This window comes from Giraffa tippelskirchi, chromosome 6 (genome assembly GCF_054371585.1).
Source record: "Giraffa tippelskirchi isolate mGirTip1 chromosome 6, T2T-mGirTip1v1.2.pri, whole genome shotgun sequence".
In the NCBI taxonomy this organism is placed as follows: Eukaryota; Metazoa; Chordata; class Mammalia; order Artiodactyla; family Giraffidae; genus Giraffa; species Giraffa tippelskirchi.
This window is the reverse complement of record NC_137280.1, coordinates 69884655-69909753: the sequence shown is the minus strand read 5'-3', so window position 1 is coordinate 69909753 and position 25099 is coordinate 69884655. Positions and strand designations below refer to the sequence as shown.

General features: G+C 39.3%; 1 long non-coding RNA gene across 1 annotated transcript in view; it reads left to right on the top strand.

Annotated features, from left to right (window-relative positions):
- Positions 1-18433, top strand: part of LOC145511187 (uncharacterized) — a 40724-nt gene extending 22291 nt beyond the window's left edge. Inside the window, exons 4-5 of the long non-coding RNA XR_014057604.1 lie at positions 10538-10812; positions 17699-18433. This is a non-coding gene — a long non-coding RNA (uncharacterized LOC145511187). The remainder of the gene's footprint in view (positions 1-10537; positions 10813-17698) is intronic.
- Positions 18434-25099: the final 6666 nt, after the last annotated feature.

Sequence of the window (25099 nt, the reverse complement as noted above, 5' to 3'; positions counted from 1 at the left end):
CTTACGATTGCTGATGGATGGGCCCAGTTAGCCTGTTTGGTGTGAAAGAGGCCACTGTTGTTGGTGCTCTTTTGTTTTTATTTTTTGCCCAGGTCAGTGAATGTCACATCAAAGAGAATTCTGTAGAACCCTGTCATGTTCCCACAGACCATGACCCTCATGGTTGTCCTATCTTTCAGATGCAAACTCAGGAGGAATGTTTGCAAGAACATGTAGGTGCAAACCTGAAACTGCTATCAACATCTGTACAGTGCTTTATTATTTCAGATATACTTTTATACTCACATAATTTTGTTTAAACTTCGCAACCATTGTGTGAGGGTTTTTTTTTTAATTTCACATTATAGGATTTTCTAGTTTTGCAGATTGAAAAAGTGATCCTGAGTAGTTTAGTAACTTAAAAGTCACACAGCCATTATATCAGTGGAAGTGCAAAGATTTGACTGAGCAGGTGTGACTTCAGGGAAACAATGTAAGCAGACTTTATGAAAGATAATGACTGGGAGAGTCATTCATACCTCTTGTTCTTAGAAGAGGATTCTTTTTCTCAAGTATGGCTTTAAGTAGATTATCTTATTAGAAAAGTTTGAAAAATTGAAAACAGTATTTAAAACTCGATAGATATACATGGGTCATCTCTGAAGATTGAAACAGCTTTGATGTTAAGACAAGCACAGTGAGATGCATGACATCCACTTGTGTTTCATGTCTGATACATAAGTGTGTGGATATATACTCACAGTGTCACTAGGTTCACAGTTAGGGCCTTAGATCCTGATTTGCTGAAATCTCCTTTTGCTTGTATGTCGAGGCCCAAGTTGGCAATTTTCCTTCCAGGTCTCGATTTTGAAAATAAAGTCGACTTGTTGAAATGCATCATCATGATGCATTCATATCCAGGATTATGGGAAATTTTCAGTGTCGTAGTTTGGCTGATGGTATCCATGAACCGTGGAAAGCACTCTGGAACTAAGCAAGTTATCAGTTTTGTTTTGGGTGCAGTTCATGGTGTTTATCTAAGTCTATAAAGCAGAGTTCAGGCCTCATGTATCCTGTTGGCTGAAGAGACTCTGCCTTTCAGCACTTATCCAAGCGCTGTGGAACCACAGACCTGCTCAGCTTGTCCCGATTGAAGTGGTCTTAACACTCGGGGTCAGTGCCCTGTTGTCACTGGTGACTGATTTTGCCCCGTTTATGACCTGGGACTTTCTGTGGATGGTATTTTGAGAATCTAAAAAGATCCTTAAAAATCATGAGACTCTAAAAAGCTGGCTGCCATCAGCTCATTGTCAGTGGTCAGAGAATTTTATTTTAAAAAATACGGGGAATTCCCTGGCAGTCCAGTGGTTAGGAATTTGAGCATCCACTGCAGGAGGTACGAGTTCAATCCTTGGCCAGGGAACTAAGATCCTACATGCCACGTGGTTCAGCCAAAAATTTTTGAAAACTTTTGAAAAATTAAAAAATACAAACTTGTGATTGCCCTATAGTTTAATACAGTGTTTGTTTTGTCCAAAACACTGCCCTACCCTGCCTCCCCCAGGTGGTTTTTTGTTTTGTTTGTTTGCCTGTGCCTCATGGCATATGGAATCTCGGTTCCCTGACCAGGGAGCCAACGTGCACCGCCTGCATTGGATGTGCAGAGTCTTAACCACTGGACCTCCAGGTCTCTCCCCTCCAGATTTGAAGCATTCCTGGGCAAGCTTTTTTTTTTCCAGTAAGTACATAACAAATCAGTGGTTATATGTAGATATATAGCACCCATATCATGGAAAGCTCTCTTTGTCAGAACAGTAATGGAGAAAATACGTAATTACCCTGAAATGGTAAACTAAATTAGCCATTAACACTTCCTGGGATTTTAATGTAACCTTCTTTCTCCACCCAAAAGGCAACATGCATTCAGTCTATAATATTACTGATCCATTCTCCCCCCTCCCCCTTTTTTTTTTCCATTTTTCAAGTGAATAGTTTTTTGGGCTTTGATCTGTAATGGCGATTAGGGTAACAGATTAGTCCTTGCCTGCCTAGGACTGTCTGGGTATTAAAACTGATAGTCCCTTTCAGTCCCCGACGAGCCCTAACACAGGGCTATGCTGTCAGTGGGCTTTGGCCATGTTATTGGAACTATAGTAACACCTACATCAGTGGTTCGGAGAATTTAGTGTGCCTCAGAACAACTTGGAAGGCTTGTAAAACACTGATTTCTGCATCTGATTCCCCCTAATTCCTGATCCAGTGGGTTTGGGGTAGAAGCCTGAGAACTACTTTTCTTACAGTTACATGGGTAGTACTGATGCTGCTGGTTTGGGGTCGAGCTGTGTATATACCATGTGAGTAAATGATGATGTTTTATCAAGCTTTATGGAGAAAGGAACTGGTTCTCTGCCTTGCAAGCCTAAGCACTGACTACCCCAAACGGTGTTTGTGTGTCTGAGCAGTGATCATGCAGTGCAGAAAAACAACCCATCCTGTTAGAGGCTACAGAAATGGGGAAAAAGTTAAAAAGAAAAAAAAAGTCTAATTAAAACAGGTCATTTTTACACGAACATGTATCTGTATATACACACACATATATATTTTATAGTAAGTTTTTTAGTAAACTTTCAGTTTGAATCTCATAAAGTATCTGACTTGGGTAGTTGCTTCCAGAGAACACGTAATTCATTATTATCGCAAAACTGATGTAAGCTGAGTGGAGTAGAGATAATGATACCACCCTGCCTGCCCCTCGGAGCTCACCATGAAAATCCACAGGGGAGCTGCGAGCACGCCATGCAGACGTTAGATGTCATGGTGATGATTATCGCTTATGCCTGAGCACCACTTTTCAGTGCTCTCATCTTCATCGTCTCACTGGGTGTTGTCAGGTGTTCAGTCTGCCAGGCTGATTTGTCCTTAGAGGCGGTCACCTTGTAGATGGTTCCTCAAGAGTGGCTCATAGTGAGTCAGTGGCTGAGCTTGCTCAGACCACCTGTCCAGTTTGTACCGTCTTCCTCATCTGTAGACACTTGCTCTACTACTAACCTCGGAACTCTAGTTATAGGGCTAACTTGAGAAACCGTGTGAAAGCACGTTCAAGCCTCTGTTCCAAATGGCAATTGGCAATAATGAGTAAATCATAAATAAGCCTCAGAAGAAGCATATTGTTGTGTGCTAATGCCAGTAGTAAGAACGGTTGCTCTCAAATATGAAATAGATTTGTGTCAAGTATGGAAGTCGTTATGCACAGCAAAACTGTTCATCTTTAGCCTCAGCTATACCTTCATTAGATTCAACTTGCTTACTCTGTTTTTAATGATGAATACAAGAGCAAAAAGAACATTTGTGAAATACAGATTACATATTGTAATTACAATTTGTGTCTAGAAGATACTTTGTAATTACAGAATATTTCATAGTTGATTTTATTATAACATACTTAATTATTCAACTTCTGTACATTTAATTTTCAACTGTCTTCAAGAACACAGCATAAACAAATTACGGCATTTGACAAAATTCCCTAATAACTCTGAAGAAAAAATTCTGTATATTGTATGTGAGAATTAAATGTAGTAGCACTGATAAAGATGTCGGTCTTTTGATCAACCTTTAAAAAAAAAACAGAAACTGTTTGAAGAAGAGACTTGCAATCGCTGGTTCATTGCAACTCAGTGTGCAGCATCCTAATTAGTCAAGTATTGTGTGCCTACCTGGGCATGAAATAACTTTTTTTTCCTAATTTAAATCTGGAAATTTTCAATTGTAGAACAGCTTGAATAGCTTTTGTTGGAAATAGCCACTGGGTTATCTTTTTTTTAAGTTTTTGTCTTCAGAAACAATGAAGGTCATCTTGTCTCCATAGAGACCACATGCACTTTCCTCATTATTTCTAGCATTGTTTCTGTAACGGGTAGTTATTTATGACATTTAAAGCAAAAAAAAAAAAAAATTCAGAAAGCAACATTAAATATTACCACAGTAAATATCAATGACCAAAATCACTTACTCCATAGTTTCTCAAAGAAATTAATTAATATTAGAAAATTAGTAGCCTTTCAAAATTGTGTGTATTGATGTATTTGGTAGTTATCCTGTAGGGTGTCTGTGTGTATATGTATGTTCATTTCTTGGAAATCACTGAAACTTAATTGTATACTCTAATTGTTTTAACTGGGTTTTTTTAAGAAACAGTAATTTCACATACTTTAGATGAAACCAACTCTTGGTTTTGGTGGAGTGCCAATTTTTTTATATGTCACCTAGTCTTCCTTCTGTCTTTCAGGAAAGTGGTGTGGTAACAGAATGGTTTTAGCATATTACTGCTTTATAAACAAAGCCAAGGTCATGTGTTCGTTTGCTTATTACCTACCTTGCTTTGTTATCTCCATGGACATCCCTAACCTAACTCAGCTGGGGACGGGCGAAGAAAGTATTAGACTCTTAGTACAGATCCACTGCCAGTGAAACCCACTGTATTAGCGATCTAGACTAAGACGCTTTTGTTAATGAAGAGTCACTTTTAATGATAGCATCAGGGCAGCAGGCATACCTTTGGACTGTTTCAGGCAAATGTATGGTCTGTCTGATTATTCGGATTGTCATTCTGGTGTGTTTATTATTAATTCTGAAACTCTGGCTTCCGGGAGAGAAAACTTCATTTTTGCACATATCAAATAGAAAGTGTATCTTTGTGTAGAATAACTGGGTCATATCTTTAATGTTACTAATTTGCCAAGATAACTTTATAATGCATATTGTCTTTTGAAATTAATTTATTTAGGAAAAATTGCTGTTGATAAACCACTTATCTCTTGCTAATGAATTTCATTAACCATATCATTTTTTTGTCCCAAGATGTCACAGATAGTGTTCAGTACTAAAAGGCCCAGCAAGTATTTCGAGATGGTGACCAGCAATACTTGTGCCGATGCCTTCTGTTAACTTGTTGTTCAGAAAGTCTGTTGTTGTAAACATCCCCGACTGGAAGCTGTACCACACAGCTAAGCTTTCAGTCAGATGTTTGCTGCTACCGGCTATTCGCAGACATCATTTCAGTGTAATTACATCTAAGAAGTAGAATTGGGGGGTGGGGGAGACTGTAAAGTGTGTGGATGAACACCAAGAATCTTTGGGGTTCTGCCTTCACTGCGCTCTGCACGAATGCCTGTTTCATGCCGAGTAGTGTGGGATGCTTTCCTCAAAACAGGATATCCTGGAGCGGATGCCAGCCGAGCTTCCAGACTTTAAGATGCTGCTGCTGCTGGGCCTTAGAGAATTCTGTTTAAAAAAAAAAAAAAAAATTTTTTTTTCCACTATGGGTTCTTATTTCTGTTTTTACCCTGTCAGTGAACTCACATTCTTTATTGCCTTTCCAAGTAGGCTAGAGTTTGACTTCCCAGCAGTTCAGAAGACTGATTTCCTCCTTTAGAAATTCTGTAGACGTTCTTGAGAGTAAATGTATCACCACCACCCCACCCTACCGCCCAGCAGTATATAACCTAGAAATTTTCAGTTTTCTCTGTAGTAAAGAAATGTGTGTATAAACTTTGTCTCTCGCCTCTCAACCACCCCACCCCCACCCCAGCTTCCTGTTCTCCACCCTGAGTGACGTCACAGCTCCTAGTCAGAACTGTCCTCTAAAAACTTTTGCAGGACCTCAAACTACTGAGTCTTTTACAACATTCACCGTTGATTATATTTGTCTCAGTTTATTGAGTATGTTTTCCTGCATATTCTCAGGTCATCACTTGCCTTTTCTCTTCCTCATTCTCCTGTTGATGCCTTTTGAGCAAATGCACTGGATCTATTTTTTGGGTTTCCCCACAGAGCTGAAGAATACAGGACTTTTCTCACAGCTGACATTCAATGCAGACTATTGATAATGTATAATTTTATAACAGCTCTTTCTCCAAGTTTTGAAAATTTGCTGTCTTACCTCTATTTGTCTTTTAGACACTGGGAAACCTTTCTCTTCAGTAAAGCTTTAGTATTTTTATCATGTATTAACATTAAACTGCTGAACATGTTACTGTGTAGGGCTCGGTGCATAATTGAACCAAAAGGTAAAGTCCTTGGTAACTTTTTACATGCACCTCTTCCTTGATTGGATCGTAAGCTTTCTGAGGGTGAGGACATCATATCCTTATAATTATCTGTTTTCCTGGCCATCAGCACCAAGTAGGGCACCTTGCGTGCGTAGGGCTCCGCCAACGATTTTGTTTTGCTGCAGAGGCTACTGTCTCCTTTTACCTTTCTGCAGAGGAACAGGTGACAGTTTGGGTCATCATGTAGCTGCCCGGATGTATTCCTGCACCAGCCCCACTTCTTAAACACTCCTTCGCCAGAGTGCTAGTTTACAAGACTGATGTGGCCAGCGTGGAGGGAGGGGAGGAGGGTGGTGAGTTGCTTCAGACACAGGTGGCTCTGAAACTTGAAGTATAATTTTCAAGCTTGATGATTGGCATGCAGCAAGTGTCCCTTCCTACTGAACTCTTAATAAAGTGGGTTTCTTGTGTATTCCTTGACCCTCCGATGCAGGCCTCAGAGTCCAGATAGCAGGAAACGGATGGAGCCATTTGGGCTCTAAGAGCCCGAGGCATGTCCCCTCGAAGGGTAGAACGAGTCCTCTGCTAACAGGGTTGTTCTGTTAGACAAGGTGACAGTGTTTCCTACGAAAAGTTGTGTTGCACAGCCTTGAGATTCAGTAAGATGGATAGGAACTACCCAGTTTAATAATTTGCCTGGCTGGATTTGAGAGAGTTGTTAAAATGATAGCCCAGATCTGTGCTAAAAGGAGGATGCGTGTCCTGCACAAAGCTGTCACACTCTGCCCAGCCCAGCCCCTCACCCCTGGCTGCAGGATTAATGTACAATCTGTGTTACGTAACGTTTGTTCCATGTTATTCTGCCCTGATGAGGTGAATCAGAGGCCATGTCAGCTTTAATTCTGGATGCCCTTGCCTCAGTGTACTGGAATACCACCTTTTAGTCATCTGCAGATGACTCCTTTATGTTTTAATTTGGAAGAACTGCAGACTTCCCAAATGACCTGCCAGTGTAGCAATTGACTGCATAGGACAAATGCTTTAAAATGTTTGTGCATTAGTGTTTGCTAATAAACCTATAACAGCTTGTCTCCCCACATTTTTACTTAGTATTTAGGAAGAAGTGTGTGGTCTTTATTGACAGGTCCTAGAAAGCTTAGAAATTCTTTCCTAAGAAGATATTTTGATTGAAAGTAAAACATTTAGTTGCTGAGTAGTATTCTGAAAATGACAGGCTTTTTTTCCTTAGCATTTTTTTTGAGATTTCTAAGGGGTTACTTTTTAAAGCAAAACTACAAAATTGTGTCTGCAAGTTCATTTCCAATTAGACACATTTGTGTGCAAATATTCTGTGTTAAAAGCACACTGTTCGACGGGTCCTCATTGGTCTCCGTGCCGGAGTCCCTTTTACTCTGACTGGCTCCTTCCACTCCTCTGGTTAAAACTTTATTCATTGAGTGAATGTGCCTCTATTTTCAGTTCATATTCAGGGGGAAAAAAAGTTTCCAAGTTTGAGTCCGAACTTAATCACTTTTCAAAATTATGCTGTTTCAGGTTGTCTGCCAGTTTCCCCAGCCTGATTCCTTACGGGTGGACAGTGTGCTGGGTGTTTTGATGTTGTGTGGGTTTGGGGGTTGGTTTTTTTTTTTTCATTCTAGAGCATATTACAGACTTCCTAACAATTTGATGTTCACTGCTGTCTTTGCTCTGGCTCTCCAGCATGTTTGGTAAAACAGTTTTAATGTGTTGGTTTTCAAATAATAGGTATCAGAATTACTTGGGAGAGATTGTTAATTAAAATAGTGATTGCTGGGCCTTGCGAGACTTTCTCATTCAGTAAGTCTAGGGTGATGCTTGCTTCTCTTAAATGCCCAAATGCTGCTGATGCTGCTGTCCTAAGTCTAGGCTTTCAGAACCATGGAACTCATCTTCCATTCATCTCCCTGGTCAGTGGTGGTTGTTGTTCAGTCATGTCCGACTCTTTGTGACCCCATGGACTATAGCCCACCAGGCTCTTCTCTGTCCACGGGATTTCCCAGGCAGGAAGACTGGAGTGGATTACCCTTTCCTTCACCAAAGGATCTTCCTGACCCAGGGATCAAACTCATGTCTCTTGTGTCACCTGCATTGACGGGTGGTTCTTTACCACTGAGCCACCTGGGAACCCCTCCCTGTTCTGTATCCAGCCCAATTAGCAACTGAAGAGAAATACGCATACAATCCCTAACTTAAAAGCATGTAGTAATCCAGAAATTTGTTTTGAAAAAGATTTGTTGGAAACCTGAGGCCCACTTTTATCCCAGAGAAAGCATCATATTCATTGTCTAGCCCACAAAACCTGTTTGAATATATTTGCAAAGAAAAGCAGAAGGAAAAAAAATAGTGTTGCAGTGGAATACTTGAAGCAAAAAAACAGTATATTTGTAGAGAAAAAAAATGTGTGTGTTTAATCTTGAGAACTTGAGAATTTAATCAGAACTCCTAATTTAATCTTGAATCAGGAAAAGTGGCCTAAAGAGACAGGAGGCCAGGTAGAGACAGGAGGTTCCCAAAGGTCCTGGAATGCCTGCGAAATTTCAGAGATTATTTTAGAGTTTGCTGGCAATAGTTCTGTTATTTAATTTTACTTCCAAGTTTGAGGATTTTCCTCTTCTTCGAGGCAAATGTATTGATCGGGCTGCTAGAGGTATCAGTGGTAATATTTTCTTAGTCAGAGGAATCCAGAGAGACGAGGGATTCCTGGGAGGCGACTTAGCAACACTTGGGCAGGAGGAGGAGGACCTGGGTCAGAGTGTGGGAGACGTGTCCCTGGGGTGACCGTCCTGAGGCAGGAGTGTGGGGGAGGAGATAGGGAGAGGCTGGAGGAAAAGGAGGCTGCTGCGGAGCCCTGAGCTCCTCACAGGTGTTTTGCTAACTTTGTTTTTACTCAAAACAGGTATCTCCTTCCTGAAGAAGAATGGGTGCCCAGTGCGCCATCCCGGCCGTCAGGCAGATTCCTGTAAATGCAGGTTGGCCTGTTTTGAAGGGAAGACTGTAAACCCAGCCACATTTAGGTCTGGAACATTCATGAGATGTCTGCTTATATCACCACTAGTTACGAGAAGAACATCACTTTGCCTTTTCCCCTGGATTCTAAACTTTGTCTCAGAAATACCTCTTGATTTGACTTTTGCCTCATTTATGTCAATCTTTGTACCTCCTGTTCTTTTTTCAACAGATTCTACAAAGTTATCTTTTTAAAAAAATCATATAAATTATTCATCATATATACCTTAATTTAAATTTGAGTCCCAAGGAAAGGACCGGTGCAAATACGGTAAAGGATGGTGTAAGTCCTGCTTGAAACCAAGCTTTCAGTTCATGTAAACATCCTACACTCAGCTGTAACACGTGCGTCGGCTGGGAGGCGGATGTTTACTTCAGCTGACTTGGACTGTCAACCATTAACATGGATAGAGGATTTGGCAAAAATAGCACACCGAGACTTGATTTTTTTTTTTCTTTTAATGTAATTACTGTAAACTTTCATTACTGTCATATCTTTCCAGTGGTGCTATTGTATCTCTAACATGACATGAGACTTGGGGGGTTGGGCAAAGGAATGTCCTTACTTGGCTGGTGGCGAGCTGGCCATGTGGAGCCCTCGCAATGTGCTCCAACAAGCAGGGGCTCTGACATCAGACCCTTGGAGCCACCTGGGCTGTGCCAGTTTGCTGTGTGATTTGGAGGAGAGAAAGGCACTGCTTTACACCTCAGTGCTTTTCTCATCTGCAAAATAGGTATGGTATCCACTTCACAGGATCGTTGTAAGGACTGACCTCTGTGATGAGTGCAGAGTGGTTCATTAGTCAGTGCCTGTCACATTAAGTCCTGATAAATGCTAACACGCTAGCTGTTGTTCATGCCAGCTATAATGCCTAATAATAGTACATAGCCTATTTTAGGCGTTCAGTGAATAATTGCTGTTCTGTTTAAAGTAGATCAAGCTCATTTTTATTTTAGCAATAAAGATGACACCAGCTTTCTGATTTAATGGAAATGGTTTGAAATCACTGTGATTTAGTGGTAGGGTTTTGAAACCCAGCTTCTTGAACTCATATCCTGGTACTACCACATACTAAGTGTGTTACTTTGGGAAAATTATTTCTCCATTTCCTCAGTCTGCTAAATTGGGATTATAACAATACCTACCTAATAGGATTGTTATGAGATTAAATGGGTTAAGATAATAAATAAGTTAATAGCAGTCAAGTGTTACAGTAATTCCTGGTACATACTAAGCTCCTGATAAATGGTAGCTATTATTATTATTATTTCAAAAACATGTTTGTCATCCTTTTTTTCCAGAGCATAGTTGTGCCAAACATTTATAGATAATTTAAAGATAAGCTAACACCTGATAATTAGTCCTAGATATATATTGTTTGATTTACATGATACTCTCATATTTCATGCTCTTTTTGAAAACACTCTACTTAAAATTAACTTTCTATAACTTTGTTTTTCAGCCCCGTGAAATCACCTCTGCTTTTCATTTTTTGATGACACATCCACATTCTATATAGGTGAAAAACAAAGCAAATAATAGCCACAAAATCAAAAGTACTGAAGAAGAACATATTGTTTTTAACAGCTTGGCAAGTATCCATAAACTTATCTGTGCCTGCATTCAGAATTAGAGTTCATATTTGATGCTTGTACTCAGGAAGATGTCTATGTTTATGAAAAAGTCACAGTTAAATAAAAATGTGAAGTCCAGGCAGGGAAACTTGTTCCTGAACAGGTGAGTGCTGCCTTTCTAATTGTGTTCTATTTGTTCAGTAAACTAAAGTTTTGTGGGTTTTTTTAATTTTCTTTTTATTAAGTGGGAGTTATTCTGTCATGTACTTGGATGTAAAATATATTTCAGTGAGTTTCACATTTTCATTTGAAACTTGTCAAATGCTTAAGTTATTTAATAATTTATAATACTTCAAGAGAAATATCACAGTGCATTATGGAAGCATCATATAACCTAAGGGTAGTTTTATGAAATGTGTTTTTTCATGTTTTCAGATGACACATATTTGGAGCAGCGGCATCAATTTACCTTTGAACCTCAGTGAATAAAAAATAAAAGTTTTCTTTCATATTCTCCAGTATGAAAAAGCATTTAGCGTATCATGCGGTTTAGGCTTCCAAATGCCTTATAGGTTAAATTCCTAATTTATAGGTTTTTAATTTATTGCTTTTTTCTTTTAATAGTCCTGTGTTTATATCTTTATATTACATACTTTCCTGATTATATAGTAGTATCATTTGGGCTATCAGCTTTGTCTCACTTCAGCACTTAGAAAAAGCTCTACGTGAAAGTTGAGTTGTAGTTGAGTCAAAAAATTTTTTTTCACTTTATCTTGTTTTAGTTAATACTATAAAGCATTCTGTTATACTGAGCTGTCTCCCACCTTTTAGATAATACATGCCTTGATTTCTTTAAAAACTGCATTTATTAGAATTAAAGTTGAACATGTGCTTATAAGTTTTAAATGTTACAGAATCTAGGTAGATGTTAAAATGTTCCCATTTTCCCCCATTATTTTACAGTTGTCATTTTTCATTTAACTGATTGATAGAGAACATAATATAGTTGGATAATATTTGATATGTTCTGAAGTTAAACTCCAGCTATTTTCTGTCAAGTTTGAAGATTTGATATCTCTCCTCATGATTATTTGCTATGCATTTGGCTTAAATTATTTAGCTTCTTCCTGTTTCATTACATCTTTCTCATCTCATCTGTTCCCAATAGTAGGATTTCATGCTTCCAAACAAATGTCTCCTATAGACTTCAGTAGTTGAAAACTGTCACTTATAGTAGGGAATCTGATACACATGAGTTTGCCTTTTAGTTCTATTCATTTCAGTTTTTTTTTAAAAAGCAGATCTACCTTTTGATAAAGGTAAAGTGTTATTCAGTAAAAAAATATTATGCACAATTATAATAAGCAATTAAATGATCTCTTTTCATTGTTAATGGCTTGATGTTAAGGTTTGTTTTTAAACTAAAGAGATGATAGTATCAAATTCTGGCTTTTTCTGGCTTTCAATGAAAGGTAGGATTTAGTTTGTTTTGTTTTTAACTTTTAAGTTACCATTGCTATTATGAAACCAATAGCAGTTTCACTTTTAGGATTTTTATATCTATATAAATTAGGATTATTTATTAGTATTAGCATTAACTTCCTTGAACTTTATGGAAGAGAACCTGTCCTCAGGATGTTTGTATAATTTTATGCATATTATTCCTGTGAGGCTGAGTAAAACTGTTCCATCAGTTAAAATCTTAGCAGTAGAACCTGTTCATCTACTTAGCTGTCTTTCTTGGGATTAACCAGATGCAATTATAACTGGCTTTTAAAAGTTCCAACCTTTGCCTTGCTTATTTCAAAGTGCTTCTTTAGCACTGTTAAGCCATATGGTCAGTATTTGTCCTGCTGTCTAAAGCTACTTAAATGCAGGATTGGGGCTGTTTGTTTTGTTTTTTAAAACTAGTTTGAAAAAATTTCTTTGCTACTTGTGCTTCATGCAACTTTTATAGGAGTTCAGATTCCCTGGGAAAATAAGGGTTTTGTAAGATTTCTTTGACTGAAGAAGTATAAAGGTTGCTAAAGGTATATAGTTATCTTAATATTGACATAAATTTTCCTTATTCTGTAGATATCTCTGAAAATTATTGTTTTAGATATGCTATTTATATATAATAATCATTGTTTAAAATTTTGTAGTAACATAGTCAGTAGCACAAAAAGATACCATATTAATTAGAATACTGGGTTTTTTCAAGTAAAGGTATGACTTTGAATGAGAAACAGAGTTTGGGAAATAGGTACTTGGAAATCCTGCATTCTGAGAGATCTTTCTAAATATGTGCTCATTCTGTATTATTTAGACTAAACGTGAAGAGTATATAAAAATATTCTCTTCACAGTCACATACCACTGCCGTTCTTTTTCGTACACTCTGAAATATTAATAATGGTGATCCTTCCAAGCTCTTGTGTTTTTACACACAAATATGTTGGTGATATATGTGGGATTTATTTTACCATGAAATCATACCATATCTTGTACTTTTTTCCATGCTTTGGAAAACCTTCCATATCTATATCTCACGTTATCTTTTTTAGTTTCGTTTATAAATATACTAGATTCCCTGTTGGTGGATGCAAAGGTTGCTCTAGTGTTTCACTGTTGTTGTAGGCTGTCCTGCAAAATACAGAGTATTTTGATGCATATTTTGTGTGATTATTTCTGCAAGGCCATTCGTAAAGGTATAATTGCTGTGTCAAGGAACACATCTATTTGAAATACTTATGAATACTGCAGAATTATTCTCCCAGGAGTCTGCACCAGGTTATCCTTCGGCTGGCAGTATAAGAGAGTGCCTGTTTCCTCACACGCTTGCCCCCAGGGCATTACCATTCTTGTCCCTTTTTTGCTGATCTAATGGCTGCAAAAAAGTATCTCTTTATTTTCATTCCCTTGCCTAAGAGCAAAGTTAATATCTTTTCACATTTCTGTTGGTTTTCTTTCTTTCATTTTTATTTGTTTGATTGTTCATCCCCTTAGCTGATATTTCTTTTGATTTGTTAATTTGTTCTCATTGTTTTCTAGGAACTCTATATATTTTGGATTGGGTTACTATATGTGTTGCAAGTTCTTCCTCCTAATCTGTCATGTGTTTTTTAAAACTTTATTTTAAACCATTACATAATCTTTGGTAACTTCTGGGTTTTGTTGTCTTAGGAAGTCCCATTCCACCCTCAGTATTGTAAATGCATTATGCTGAATACATTATCCTTTAATCTTTTGAAACTATTTCATCAAAGCTAAGAAATACTGTCGTTGATTACATGACCCAGTATTTTACATACTGAGATAGAGGGGACCAAATCTTGAGGAATGCACAGAGTATTTTCTCATCATTTCAAATTTTATTTATAGTTAAGTAAAGATTTCTCCTAAGACATTTATTCTGATCAATTTTTTTGAAACTCTTATAAAAAGGAATGTCTCTTCTGTCAGTTCTTTATCTTTGCATCAGCAATCCTCAGACATTGGGTGTTCCCCTCAATTTGTCCCTCGTTTTAATACAGCTTTCATTATTACTGTCTAAGTATTCATCAGACAGTAATAATGTATATGGAACACCTTTTATGATACAAGTGTTTTATTAGGTGCTTTCATAATGTTCTCGTCTAACCCTTGCAGCAGCCCTTTAGGGTAATTGTTATTGGTGTACTTGACAGTTGAGGAAACTGGGACTCAGAAAAGTTAAGTTGCTTATAATCACAAACAGTTAAAGTGATGGAGATTCCTGAGCTCAGAGCAAGTGCCCTGGGTACCGTATGTAAGTGGTTCAGCGATGCACGCTGTGGGTCTGAGACATCTGTAGAGATTGGAAAACTAAATACATGGGAGAGATTGACCCTCAGGTATACAGTCAGTCTAGAATGGAGCACTTAAAGTGTGTGATTAAATGTGTGATTTTAATTTTCATACCTTTCAGAACCAGTGTATGCTGTGCTTCCAGATAAATGTTCACTTTTGCCCTTCTCTTATTAATAAGCTTGCTGATACTCCGGCTCTTGTCGGTTTTCATATTGTTATAGTTCTCAAATCAATAGGATTTATAACTGGATCTTCCTTTAATGTGGGAAGTAAATGCAGTGGTACCAGAAATGTTACATAACCACTGTCTCCATTTGTATGTTAAACCAGAACAGTAGATGAGAATTGCACACTAGCATGAGCAGAGTCATTGCATTTGAATCACAGTCAGTCTCAATAGTCTTTCTCCTTGAACCTTTAAAGTATATTTTTAAAACTGCATACATAATAAGAATGGCAGAGTTTTATTGTGACCCTTGGCAGAGTTTTATTATGACCCTAAGGAAGTTATTTAAGCTTTTTATTTCCACACAAGCATTTAAAGTTTTCGTTTCAAACTGAACAAACAGAATGAACAGTCCATACTGTTTGCTTATGTATAAAAAATGATTGAACAGATCCCAGGCATCTCGGACAGGGCAGGTAGAAGAGTCCCGCGGCTCACGTTAGGAACACTAACTCAAGTGCCTAGAAAACCTGCTGTCGCCATGCCATACAGGGATTTGTAGCTGTGAGGGCTGGAGGCAGAGCTCTGGGCAGACAGAGCGCAAGTCTGTTCTGAAGTTTTGTGGCTATCTAGGATTTTAATCCATGTCTTGTAGTCATTTCTGTGTGTAACAGGTTGAGTATGTGAGAAGCAGTGTTCATAAAAGCTGGCAAACCTGTTTTGCTTGTTTCTCAATCTTTGCAGATCATTGCTTATGAAACACTGGTATTTACAGTAAATATCTTGCTTTAGATGTAGGCCAGCCCCATCCAACCGTGTGTCCTTCAACAACTTCTCCCTTTGGTAAGTTGGCATGTGGTTTGAGGTGGCCATTGGTGATGGAGTGTCTAAAGGGAAAGGCAGGAAGAGAGTAACATTTCCAAGAAAATGTGATCGTGCCGTGGATGGACGACCCCTTGAGAGGATAAAGGATTATCTCTGTCTGTGTTATGTGACCTTTGGCTAATTCCTGCAGCATCCTGACTTCATAGCCTTTTGTGTAAATGAGAACATTTGGATGTATACACCCCTTTATCCCTGTGACTCCATCCAGTGATCTGTTTTACTGTGCATTCGTGTATTGTCAGTAGCTCACAGAGTTAATATTTAGCAGATTGAGTCCTAGATTAAACCACCTGAATTCATCTGTAAAACGGGGTTACCTGTCTCCTAAATTGTAACAATAATTTAATTAGATAATCCAGATAGTCCCTTAGCACAGTATCTGGCCCATACTAAGCCCTCAGGAAATAACTCACTCCTCAAAACTCTGTTCAGATGTCTTAATATTACCTGAATCTTGGGCTTCCCAGGTAAAAGGGAGGGAGAGTTCTTCTCATTGTGCCATAAATGTGTCTTCTGCTATCTTCTCGTTTAGCACCTTGTTATGGGTGCTAGCAGTGCTATTTAGCACTGGTACTAAGATTATCACCAGTTTATCTATGTGTGTAGTGCTCCACTTAAATTATGAGCCCCTTGAGGACAGAAACAAGCTTATTTGTCTTCATAAATTCAGTGTCTGGCATGATAAATTTTGTTGGAGGAAAAAAAGTTTATTCCTGTTTTTAAATAAGGTCCCCTCCTCTCTCAGAAGAAGATAATGTTGGAACAAAGGTGTCCAGTAGAAATATTCTCAAAAATCATGGGCATGGGGACTTCCCTGGTGGTCCAAGGGTTAAGACTCCGTGCTTCCAGTGCAGGGGGCTTGGGTTCAATCCCTGCCCAGGGAATTAAGAGTTCCCATGCCGCGACTAAAGTTCTCACATGCTGCTATTAAGACCCAGTGCAGCAAAATTAAAAAGAAAATGTTGGGCGTATTCTCCAAACACCTTTCTTTTTATTTTTTAAGTTATTTAATTGCCACTGTAGTCCCAAGGATTCAATCAGTTTTTTTACTTTGCTTCTTCACAGTGTTTTCCTTATAAAAAAACTAAAGTAAGAAAATGACTGCCTGGTGGAGAATAAAGGCATCACAATGGCAGCACAAAAGAGTTGCTCCTGGAATCAAGGCCCCGGGTTCATGTTACAGCATCTGCTACTTTCTCACCATATGACAGTGATCGAATTATTGTATCTGTTTGACTCTACAAAGTGGCCATGCTTCCTGTGACTTGTAACAGTAGAAATACAGACTCTGGGATGTGAAGGGCTAGAGTCCTCTCATGGTGCTGTGGTCTCACACATCTTCTCTAAGTTCTTATGACTTAATAGGAGGTGATATTCATGTAGTGCCAGCACCAGACCTGTGTACTAGAACACACTCAGTTACTTCCTGAGTGGAGTTAGTTCAGTTGGTAGCATACCCTTGAAATTTGGGGGAAAAAAAAAAAGCCTATTTATTTTACCTAATACACAATTGTTTATTGTTAACAGTGTTTAAATTAATTGTACCCTTGGTTCTATGTTGAAAAACAGAACTAAGATGTAAGTGGTGATCAAGTAATTATACTTCCATCATGCACGTGTTGTAGGGAAGAATGAACAGCAAAGGCATACCTGAGAATTAAGTTGTATGGTTAAAGATTAATATTTTCTCAACACAAACATATAGGTCTCTCCTTCGTCCTGTAACTCTTACAGTTAATTTTGGTAACTTGAGACACACACAAAGCATTAAAGCCAACTAGGTCTTCATTGATTGCATGTTCCTTAGAAAAGATGGAAGTGTAGGGAAAATTATCCTTAGTACTACTGATACGAATAAAACTATTAGGTGCCTTTCAGCATAGTGCATATGGTATCTGAACCTTTGTCACCTATGAAATTTTTGTCCAAGTCACTTCCCAGTTGCCGTGTTTTAAAGGAACCCCTCAAAATCCCCCATGGTAAGTTCTCCTTTCCCTGTTTTTACTGGTTTTGAACCTCATACCATTTTACTAAATAACCAGTTTCTCCCAACTCTTCAGTTTCTGTTTTCTTCATTTGTTCTGCTTTTCAGAGTGCATCAGTGAGTGAGTGAGTTTTACTGCAGTGTAATAGAAAACTGCCGACCCGTGGCTTAAGGTGCTGGTCTACTGTTCTACCCTCTTACGTAGGTTGCTTCCGGGAATCTCGATGGAACGGCCGACTGAACTAAGATAACCATCCCATAACTCCAGACTCAGATGTCAAATAAACATAACCTGTACACAGCCAAGAGCGAAAGGAAGGAAAGGAAGTCCCAACTGCCGGAAATGAAGAGAGAACAGAGCAGTGCACAGAGGAACTGGAAGAGACACTGACCTTCAGGATCATCCTCTTGGTTGAGAACCTCGCTGTTGACCTGTGGGACTTTTACAGCGAGACAGCCTGACAATTCCGGGAGGGGGGCCCGAGACCCCCGCTGGTGCTGCAGCCTCAGGGAGTGGGGTGCAGAGCTTGGCGCTGCAGCCTCAGAACCTGAGACTGGATGAAGGGAAAGGAATGGTCCCGTGAGAAGAGCTGAAATGTCTGGTGCAGTCTTGCTCTCCCAGCATCCAAGCTCAGCCCAGGAATTACTGTGAGCGCCTCCTTAATGTGCGGCTGCAGTGGGGTGCTGGTGGTGAGGCACCAAAGAAAACAAATGTCTGCCCTCTTGGAGGCCTCTCTTCCTATGCCACTGGGAAGAAATTTACTGTTGTATAGATCAGATACACTTGATAGTCTTTGAAATGGCAGGGATAAGATAGAATACAGCATAAAAGAGATGGGGAAAAATGATTTACACAAGGAAGATTCAGTACACATATTTATTTTAGGGGTTTTAAGCAGGAGAAAATAAAATGGATGTGGCAGTTGTGAGCTGACCTAAACCTGTGTATTCATGTACCACCCTTGGTAGATAATAGCACCCACTGAAAGCCCACTCACCCCACACACACTCTGTCTCCTGCCCTCACATCAGCCCCTAACAGCCAGGTCATAAGGAAGACAGTTTCTTAGCAACTTATGTCACCAAAACAGGTTAATTAAAACAGTTCTTACTGCCTCTTCTGCAGGCTTAAGAAAATTGTTCTCTGCCTTTGAGATGACCTAACTACTGCCTTGCCTAAAAATCCCCTTCAAGAAGCAGAATTCTGTTCCCCTTAAAAAACCCTCGTTCATGGCTGGACAGAGGACCTTCCAGGGGCCTGTGTTAGGACATCTTCCCAAAGGGTGAAGATTCAGACCAAGCTGGATTCTTTGACCTGTTCTTGCAGGGTGGATGTGCAACTCCACTCTTAGCCAACCCATGTAATCTTGGAAACCTTTAACCATCAGAGACCAATTTTTGAAGTTCATCACTAGTTAACAGGCCACTGTTGCTGCTGCTGCTAAGTCGCTTCAGTCGTGTCCGACTCGGTGCGACCCCATAGACAACAGCCCACCAGGCTCCGCCGTCCCTGAGATTCTCCAGGCAAGAACACTGGAGTGGGTTGCCATTTCCTTCTCCAAGGCATGAAAGTGAAAAGTGAAAGTGAAGTCGCTCAGTCATGTCTGACTCTTCGCGACCCCATGGACTGCAGCCTACCAGGCTCCTCTGTCCATGGGATTTTCCAGGCAATAGTACTGGAGTGGGGTGCCATTGCCTTCTCCAACAGACCACTAATTTCACAAATTAAAACTTCTGACAGGATGTAAATTAGAGCATTATATGTTGGTCAGGAGAAACACAACAGTACTTAGAAAAGTTTCTTAAAGATTTGACAGGCCATGTAACGGGGAAACGGTATGAAGCTAACCAAATCCCGTGGACAAAGAAGGCTGGCAGGCTGCTGTCCATGGGGACACAAGAGAGTTGGACACGACTTGTACACTAAAAACAGTGGTGAGAGAGTCAGGATAGGGTTTATACTGGCAAATTTTCAATAAAAAAGTTGATATCAGAAGATATGAATAAGGATATAGTTACGATTGTTATATAGATGGCTTCCCTGGTGGCTCAGCTGTTAAAGAATTCGCCTTCAAAGCAGGAGACGCAGGAGATGTGGTTTCGGTCCCTGGGTTGGGAAGATCTGGAGGCGGGTGTGACAACCCACTCCAATATTCTTGCCTGCAGAATCCCATGGGCTGAGTAGCTTGGCGGGCTATAGTCTGTAGTGTCACTAAGAGTCGGACACGACTACAGTGACTGAGCACGCATGCGCATAGTTAAGGATTTTTTTTTTCTTTTAATGACAAAGCTGTTTTGAATCTGCGCATAAATTGGAAGTTTTGGATATTTTTTCAAATGTGGATCGTTGTATGTAAAATAACACAATCTGTGTTTTAAAATCTACTCCCAAGTAATCCACCAGATCTGGATGGTTTATGATATGGTCTGTCAAACCTTCAAGAAACAATCTTTACAAATACTGTAGTAGAAAATTTTCTTAAAAGGGGGAAGCTCAACTGTGACACTGAAGTTAAATGGGATATGTGAAGGGAAAGTAATATAGTCCAGTCTCTCATGAACATGGTTAAACTAATCCAAATTGTAGAATTTCACTTTCACCAATGACAATACACTCATTGTGGCAAAGTAAAATTGATTGCCAAAATGGAAGAATGATATACACTGGAAAAATCTTTCCATGTAACATGCCGCATTTATAAAGAGGAAAATATTATCTCAATGAATGCAAGAGGAAACAAAATGCAGCACTCGTTTTAAAAATCAACAAAATGAGGGACTTCCCTGGCATTCCTGTGGCTAAGTGCTTCCACTGCAGGGGGCACACGTTTTATCCTTGATTGGGGAACTAAGATCCCAAATGCCACTCGACGCCACTCGACGTGACCAAAAAATAAGGGGAAAAATCGGCCAAACAAAACATTGTCTTGATAGATTATGAATAGACAGAAACTTCCTTAATATGGTTTTGATACGGGCTTCCCTCATGCCCCAGCAGGTAAAGAATCCGCCTGCAATTCGGGAGACCTGGGTTCAATCCCTGGGTTGGGAAGCTCCCCTGGAGAAGGGAAAGGCTACCCAGTCCAGCAGTCTGGCCTGGAGAATTCCATGGACTGTATAGTCTATGGGATCGCGAAGAGTCGGACACAACTGAGCAACTTTCCCTTCACTTGCTTAATACGGTAAATGGTAACTGGCTCAGTGGGCCAAGAATCTGCCTGCAATGCAGAAGATGAAGGAGACAAGGGTTCAGTCCCTGGGTCAGGAAAATCCCCTGGAGAGGGAAATGGCAACCCACTCCAGGTACATTACATAGAGTCACAAAGAGTTGGACACAATTAAGTGAGTTGATACACAAAAAACATATGGTTTGGGACTTCCTTGGTGGTCCAGTGGTAAAGACTGCAGCACTCCCAAAGCAGGGGGCCTGGGTTCGATCCTTGGTCTGGGAACTTGATCCCGCATGCCCCAATAACATGATGAATTAATGGTATAACTAGCAACTAGATACGTCAGCAGTAGGACAAGGATGACTATTGTGCGTCTAGTTCCACATTGCGCTGAGAGCCTGGCCAGCACAGTAAGATTAGAAGAAGAAATAGACATAAGGGTTGTAAAGTAAGAAACGAATTATTATTAGTGGGCAAGATAATTGTTTATTTGAAAGTCCAAGGGAAATTACAAAGTATTGTAACTAATAAGAAAGTTGAGGGTTTGGGGCTAGGATATGTGATATACAAGAACCAGTAGTACTCCATTTAAAAGTGTAATATTTAAAAGAGTTTCATTCACAATAAAAACTATAAGACACCTAGTAAAACACCTAGTAAAAAATGTGCAAGAATCATATAAAAGCAGAACCAAAATAAATGAAGCAATATTCCACGTTTCAGGAGGGGAAAAGCTAATATATTAAAGTGTCAGTTCTTGCCAAAGTCATCTAGAAATTCACTGAAGTTCCAAACAAACTCTCAACAAAATTTTTCATGGAATACAATAAACCTACCTAACTTAACATGGAAAGACAGAGAGCCAAGACAGTTTTTCTAAGACAGAATCATAAGGGGAGGGGCACCTATATCTTAGGCAAGACAGCAGGACTTAAAAAGTTATGGTGATTAAACAGCCCTAGTGGTGCAAGTTTGGGATGTATAGATGTATTGTATAGAATAAAGGTCCAGATATATGAGAACTTGATATGACAGAAAGTGGGGAAATAAAGTTCTTTTGGCTTTATTTGCTGGATCTTCCCTACTGCACACGAGTTTTCTCTAGTTCCTGTGAGTGGGGGCTACTCTCTAAGGGGAGTGGGCTTCTCACTGCAGTGGCTTCTCCTTACAGAACACTAGGCGTGCAGACTCAGTAGTTTTAAAGGAGTTTTTGATAAATGGCATTAGGACAATTGCATGTCCATGTGAGAAAAAATTATGCACCTTTCTCATACCATATACAAAAAGAAATTTGGTAGATTGAGAACATTTTTAAAATATTTTGGAAAGACAGAAAAATATCATGACCTAGTGCAAAGAAGTAGTTGAATGTGACACAAAGTGATCCTGATCCATAAAAAGATAAATCCATCTGTTCGTATTAAACTTAGAAACTTAAATAGTGCAAAAGACTAAATATGAAAAGGCAACCCACACACTTGCAGTGTATCTACCAGTAACTGACAAAGGAAGTGCCCAGATTATAGAAAGGATGAATTAAGGGGAAAAAAATAATACATGAAAGACCCAAAAGGTCAATTAACACAAAAATATTTTAGGTCTCTAAATGTAAGACCAGAAACTGTAAAACTCTTAGAGGAACACACAGGCAGCACACTCGATGACATAAATCAAAGCAAGATCCTCTATGACCCCCCTCCTAGAGTAATGGAAATAAAAACAAAAGTAAACAAGTGGGACCTAATTAAACTTAAAAGCTTTTGCACAGCGAAGGAAACTATAAACAAGGTGAAAAGACAACCCTCAGAATGGGAGAAAATAATAGTAAATGAAACAACTGACAAAGGATTAATTTCCAAAATGTACAAACAGCTCATACAACTCAATACCGGAAGAACAAGCAACCCAATCAGAAAGTGGGGAAAAGACCTTAACAGACATTTCTCCAAAAAAAGACACAGATGGCTAACAAGCAAATGAAAAGATGCTCAACATCACTCATTATTAGAGAAATGCAAATCAAAACTACAATGAGGTATCACCACAAGCTGGTCAGAATGGCCATCATCAAAGCATCTACAAACAGTAAATGCTGGCGAGGGTGTGGAGAAAAGAGAACCCTCCTGCACTGTTGGTGGGAATGTAAATTGCTACTGTCACTTGGTACAGCCACCGTCAGTGGAAGACAGCATTGAGATTCCTTAAAAAACTAGGAAAAAAAAAAGAATAAAAACAAGCAAAAAAAAAAACTAGGAATAAAACCACCATATGAACCGGCAATCCCACATGGCTTCAATCCCCAATTGGGGAAATGCTTTGGGAAAGCTGAGCCCTCACGTTGCACCTACGCAACCAAATAATTAAATAATTTTAAAAAAGAAAGTATATGTAATAAAATAATTTAACAAAAAAGTTCATACGTACACATAAAAACACAACAGAGCAACTTGTTGCTTGTGATAAAACACACAGACTCAAATTTAATCTCTTTGGGACCTTTGCATTAATCTCTTAGTATCTAACACAGATTATATATTTAGTTCACTAGTTGTAAAATCTCTTTCCTTATTAAGAAAGGCTGAGATTTTAAAGTCCTATGTATAAATACATAATTTTTAAATCCTAGTGATTAGCATTATAGATTGATTTCTAAAGAGAGTCACATATTTCTAACTTCATATTTTTATTTCTGGAAGAAGTTACTTATTGTTCCCACAATATATTGTGTGTTTATTTGGGCTTCCCTCGGGGCTCAGACAGTAAAGAATCACCTGCAATGCAGAAGACTCAGGTTTGTTTGATCCCTGGGTGGGCAAAATCCCCCGGAGAAGGGAATGGCTACCCACATCAGTATTTTTGCCTGGAGAATCCCATGGACAGAGGAGCCTGGCAGGCTACATACAGTCCATGAGATCGCAAAGAGTAGGACATGACTGAGCGACTAACACTTTCCCTTCTTCCCCCTCCCTCCCCCATTTATTAAGACATCTACAGGGACATTTCTTATAGCAGTTTGAAGTAACAGGGGCAAAAATAGGTGACTTACATGCTAGCACTAGAGCCTCCAGTCAAATCCAGTCTATAGCCCTAAGCTAAGAATGGTTTTACAGGTGTGCAGTGAAAGACTTAGTGAGTCTGGCTTACACAGTCCTGCACATTCCAAAGATAAGTCTGCCCCTTGGCCAGCTTCCCTGGGAGATAACCTTTAAACTCTTGGAATAACCTGCCTTCCATGAGTTCCTGTATCTACCTGGGACCTGAATCACATCAGATAGTTTATCCTAATAGTGGTTTCTGGCGGGAGGGGCCTTGTGAATCACAGGATCAGTTTGATCTCCAGAGGATTTAGGAACTGAGTTACTTAAGGTCAGCCATGTGGGTGCTCCATACCTGTGAGAACTGACCCTCAATGACAACCCTGGACATGAAGTCTAAGGCAAGTTTCCCTGGTTCACAAGAGTGATATATGGCCCCACATCACTTTAGGGAGAATTAAATGCTGTTCCATGAGACTTTTCTAGAGAGGACACCTGGAAGCTTGTACCTGGTTTTCTGAACTCTTCCCTATGTACCTTTTACATTCACTGATTTTAAACTGTCTTTTTGCTGTAGATTGTAGCTGTCAACCACTTTTCTGAGTTTTATGACACTGAACTAGAGGGTGATCTTGGGGACCCTGACACAACATATTTAAAGAAAAAAAATTTTTTTAAAGAACTCACAGTAGAGACCGTATGTGTCCTGTGAAGCTTAAAATATTTTCTGTCTGGCCCTATACAGAAAACTTTTGCCAACTCATGCAGAAATGTAGCAAATAAATAACCTATGTTATTTTCATACATTGAAATCAGATCAGTTAAAATGGATGAATAGAGATATAAATAAAGCTCCAACTGTTTTAAGTGAATAAAATAACGGAAGAATAAAACAGTATGATACTATTGGTGTAACTTAAGCTATCAAGACTTCCTTATAGCTCAGATGGTAAAGAATCTTCCTGCAATGCAGGAGACCCGGGTTTCATCCCTGGGTCAGGAAGATCCTCTGGAGAAGGAAATGGCAACTAACACACACACATGAGTAAACGTACAAGTTGTTGTTTATTTGCTAAGTCTTGCGACTCCATGGACTGTAGCCCATCAAGTTCTCTGTGCATGGGGATGCTCCAGGCAAGAATATTGGAGTGGATTGCCATTTCCTCCTCCAGGGAATCTTCCCAACCCAGGGATGGAACCCATGTCACCTGCATTGGCAAGCGGATTCTTTACTGCTGCCACCTGGGAAGCCCAAATGTACAGGTAAAACCTAAAAGATTACTAAGGAGGGTATCTCGAACTTTAGGATTGTGGTGAGCTCTGGGGAACAAATGGAATGGAAGGTAAGATTCATTGTCAGATTTTCATTCTTAAAAGGAGAGATTCAAGGAGGGGTAAAAA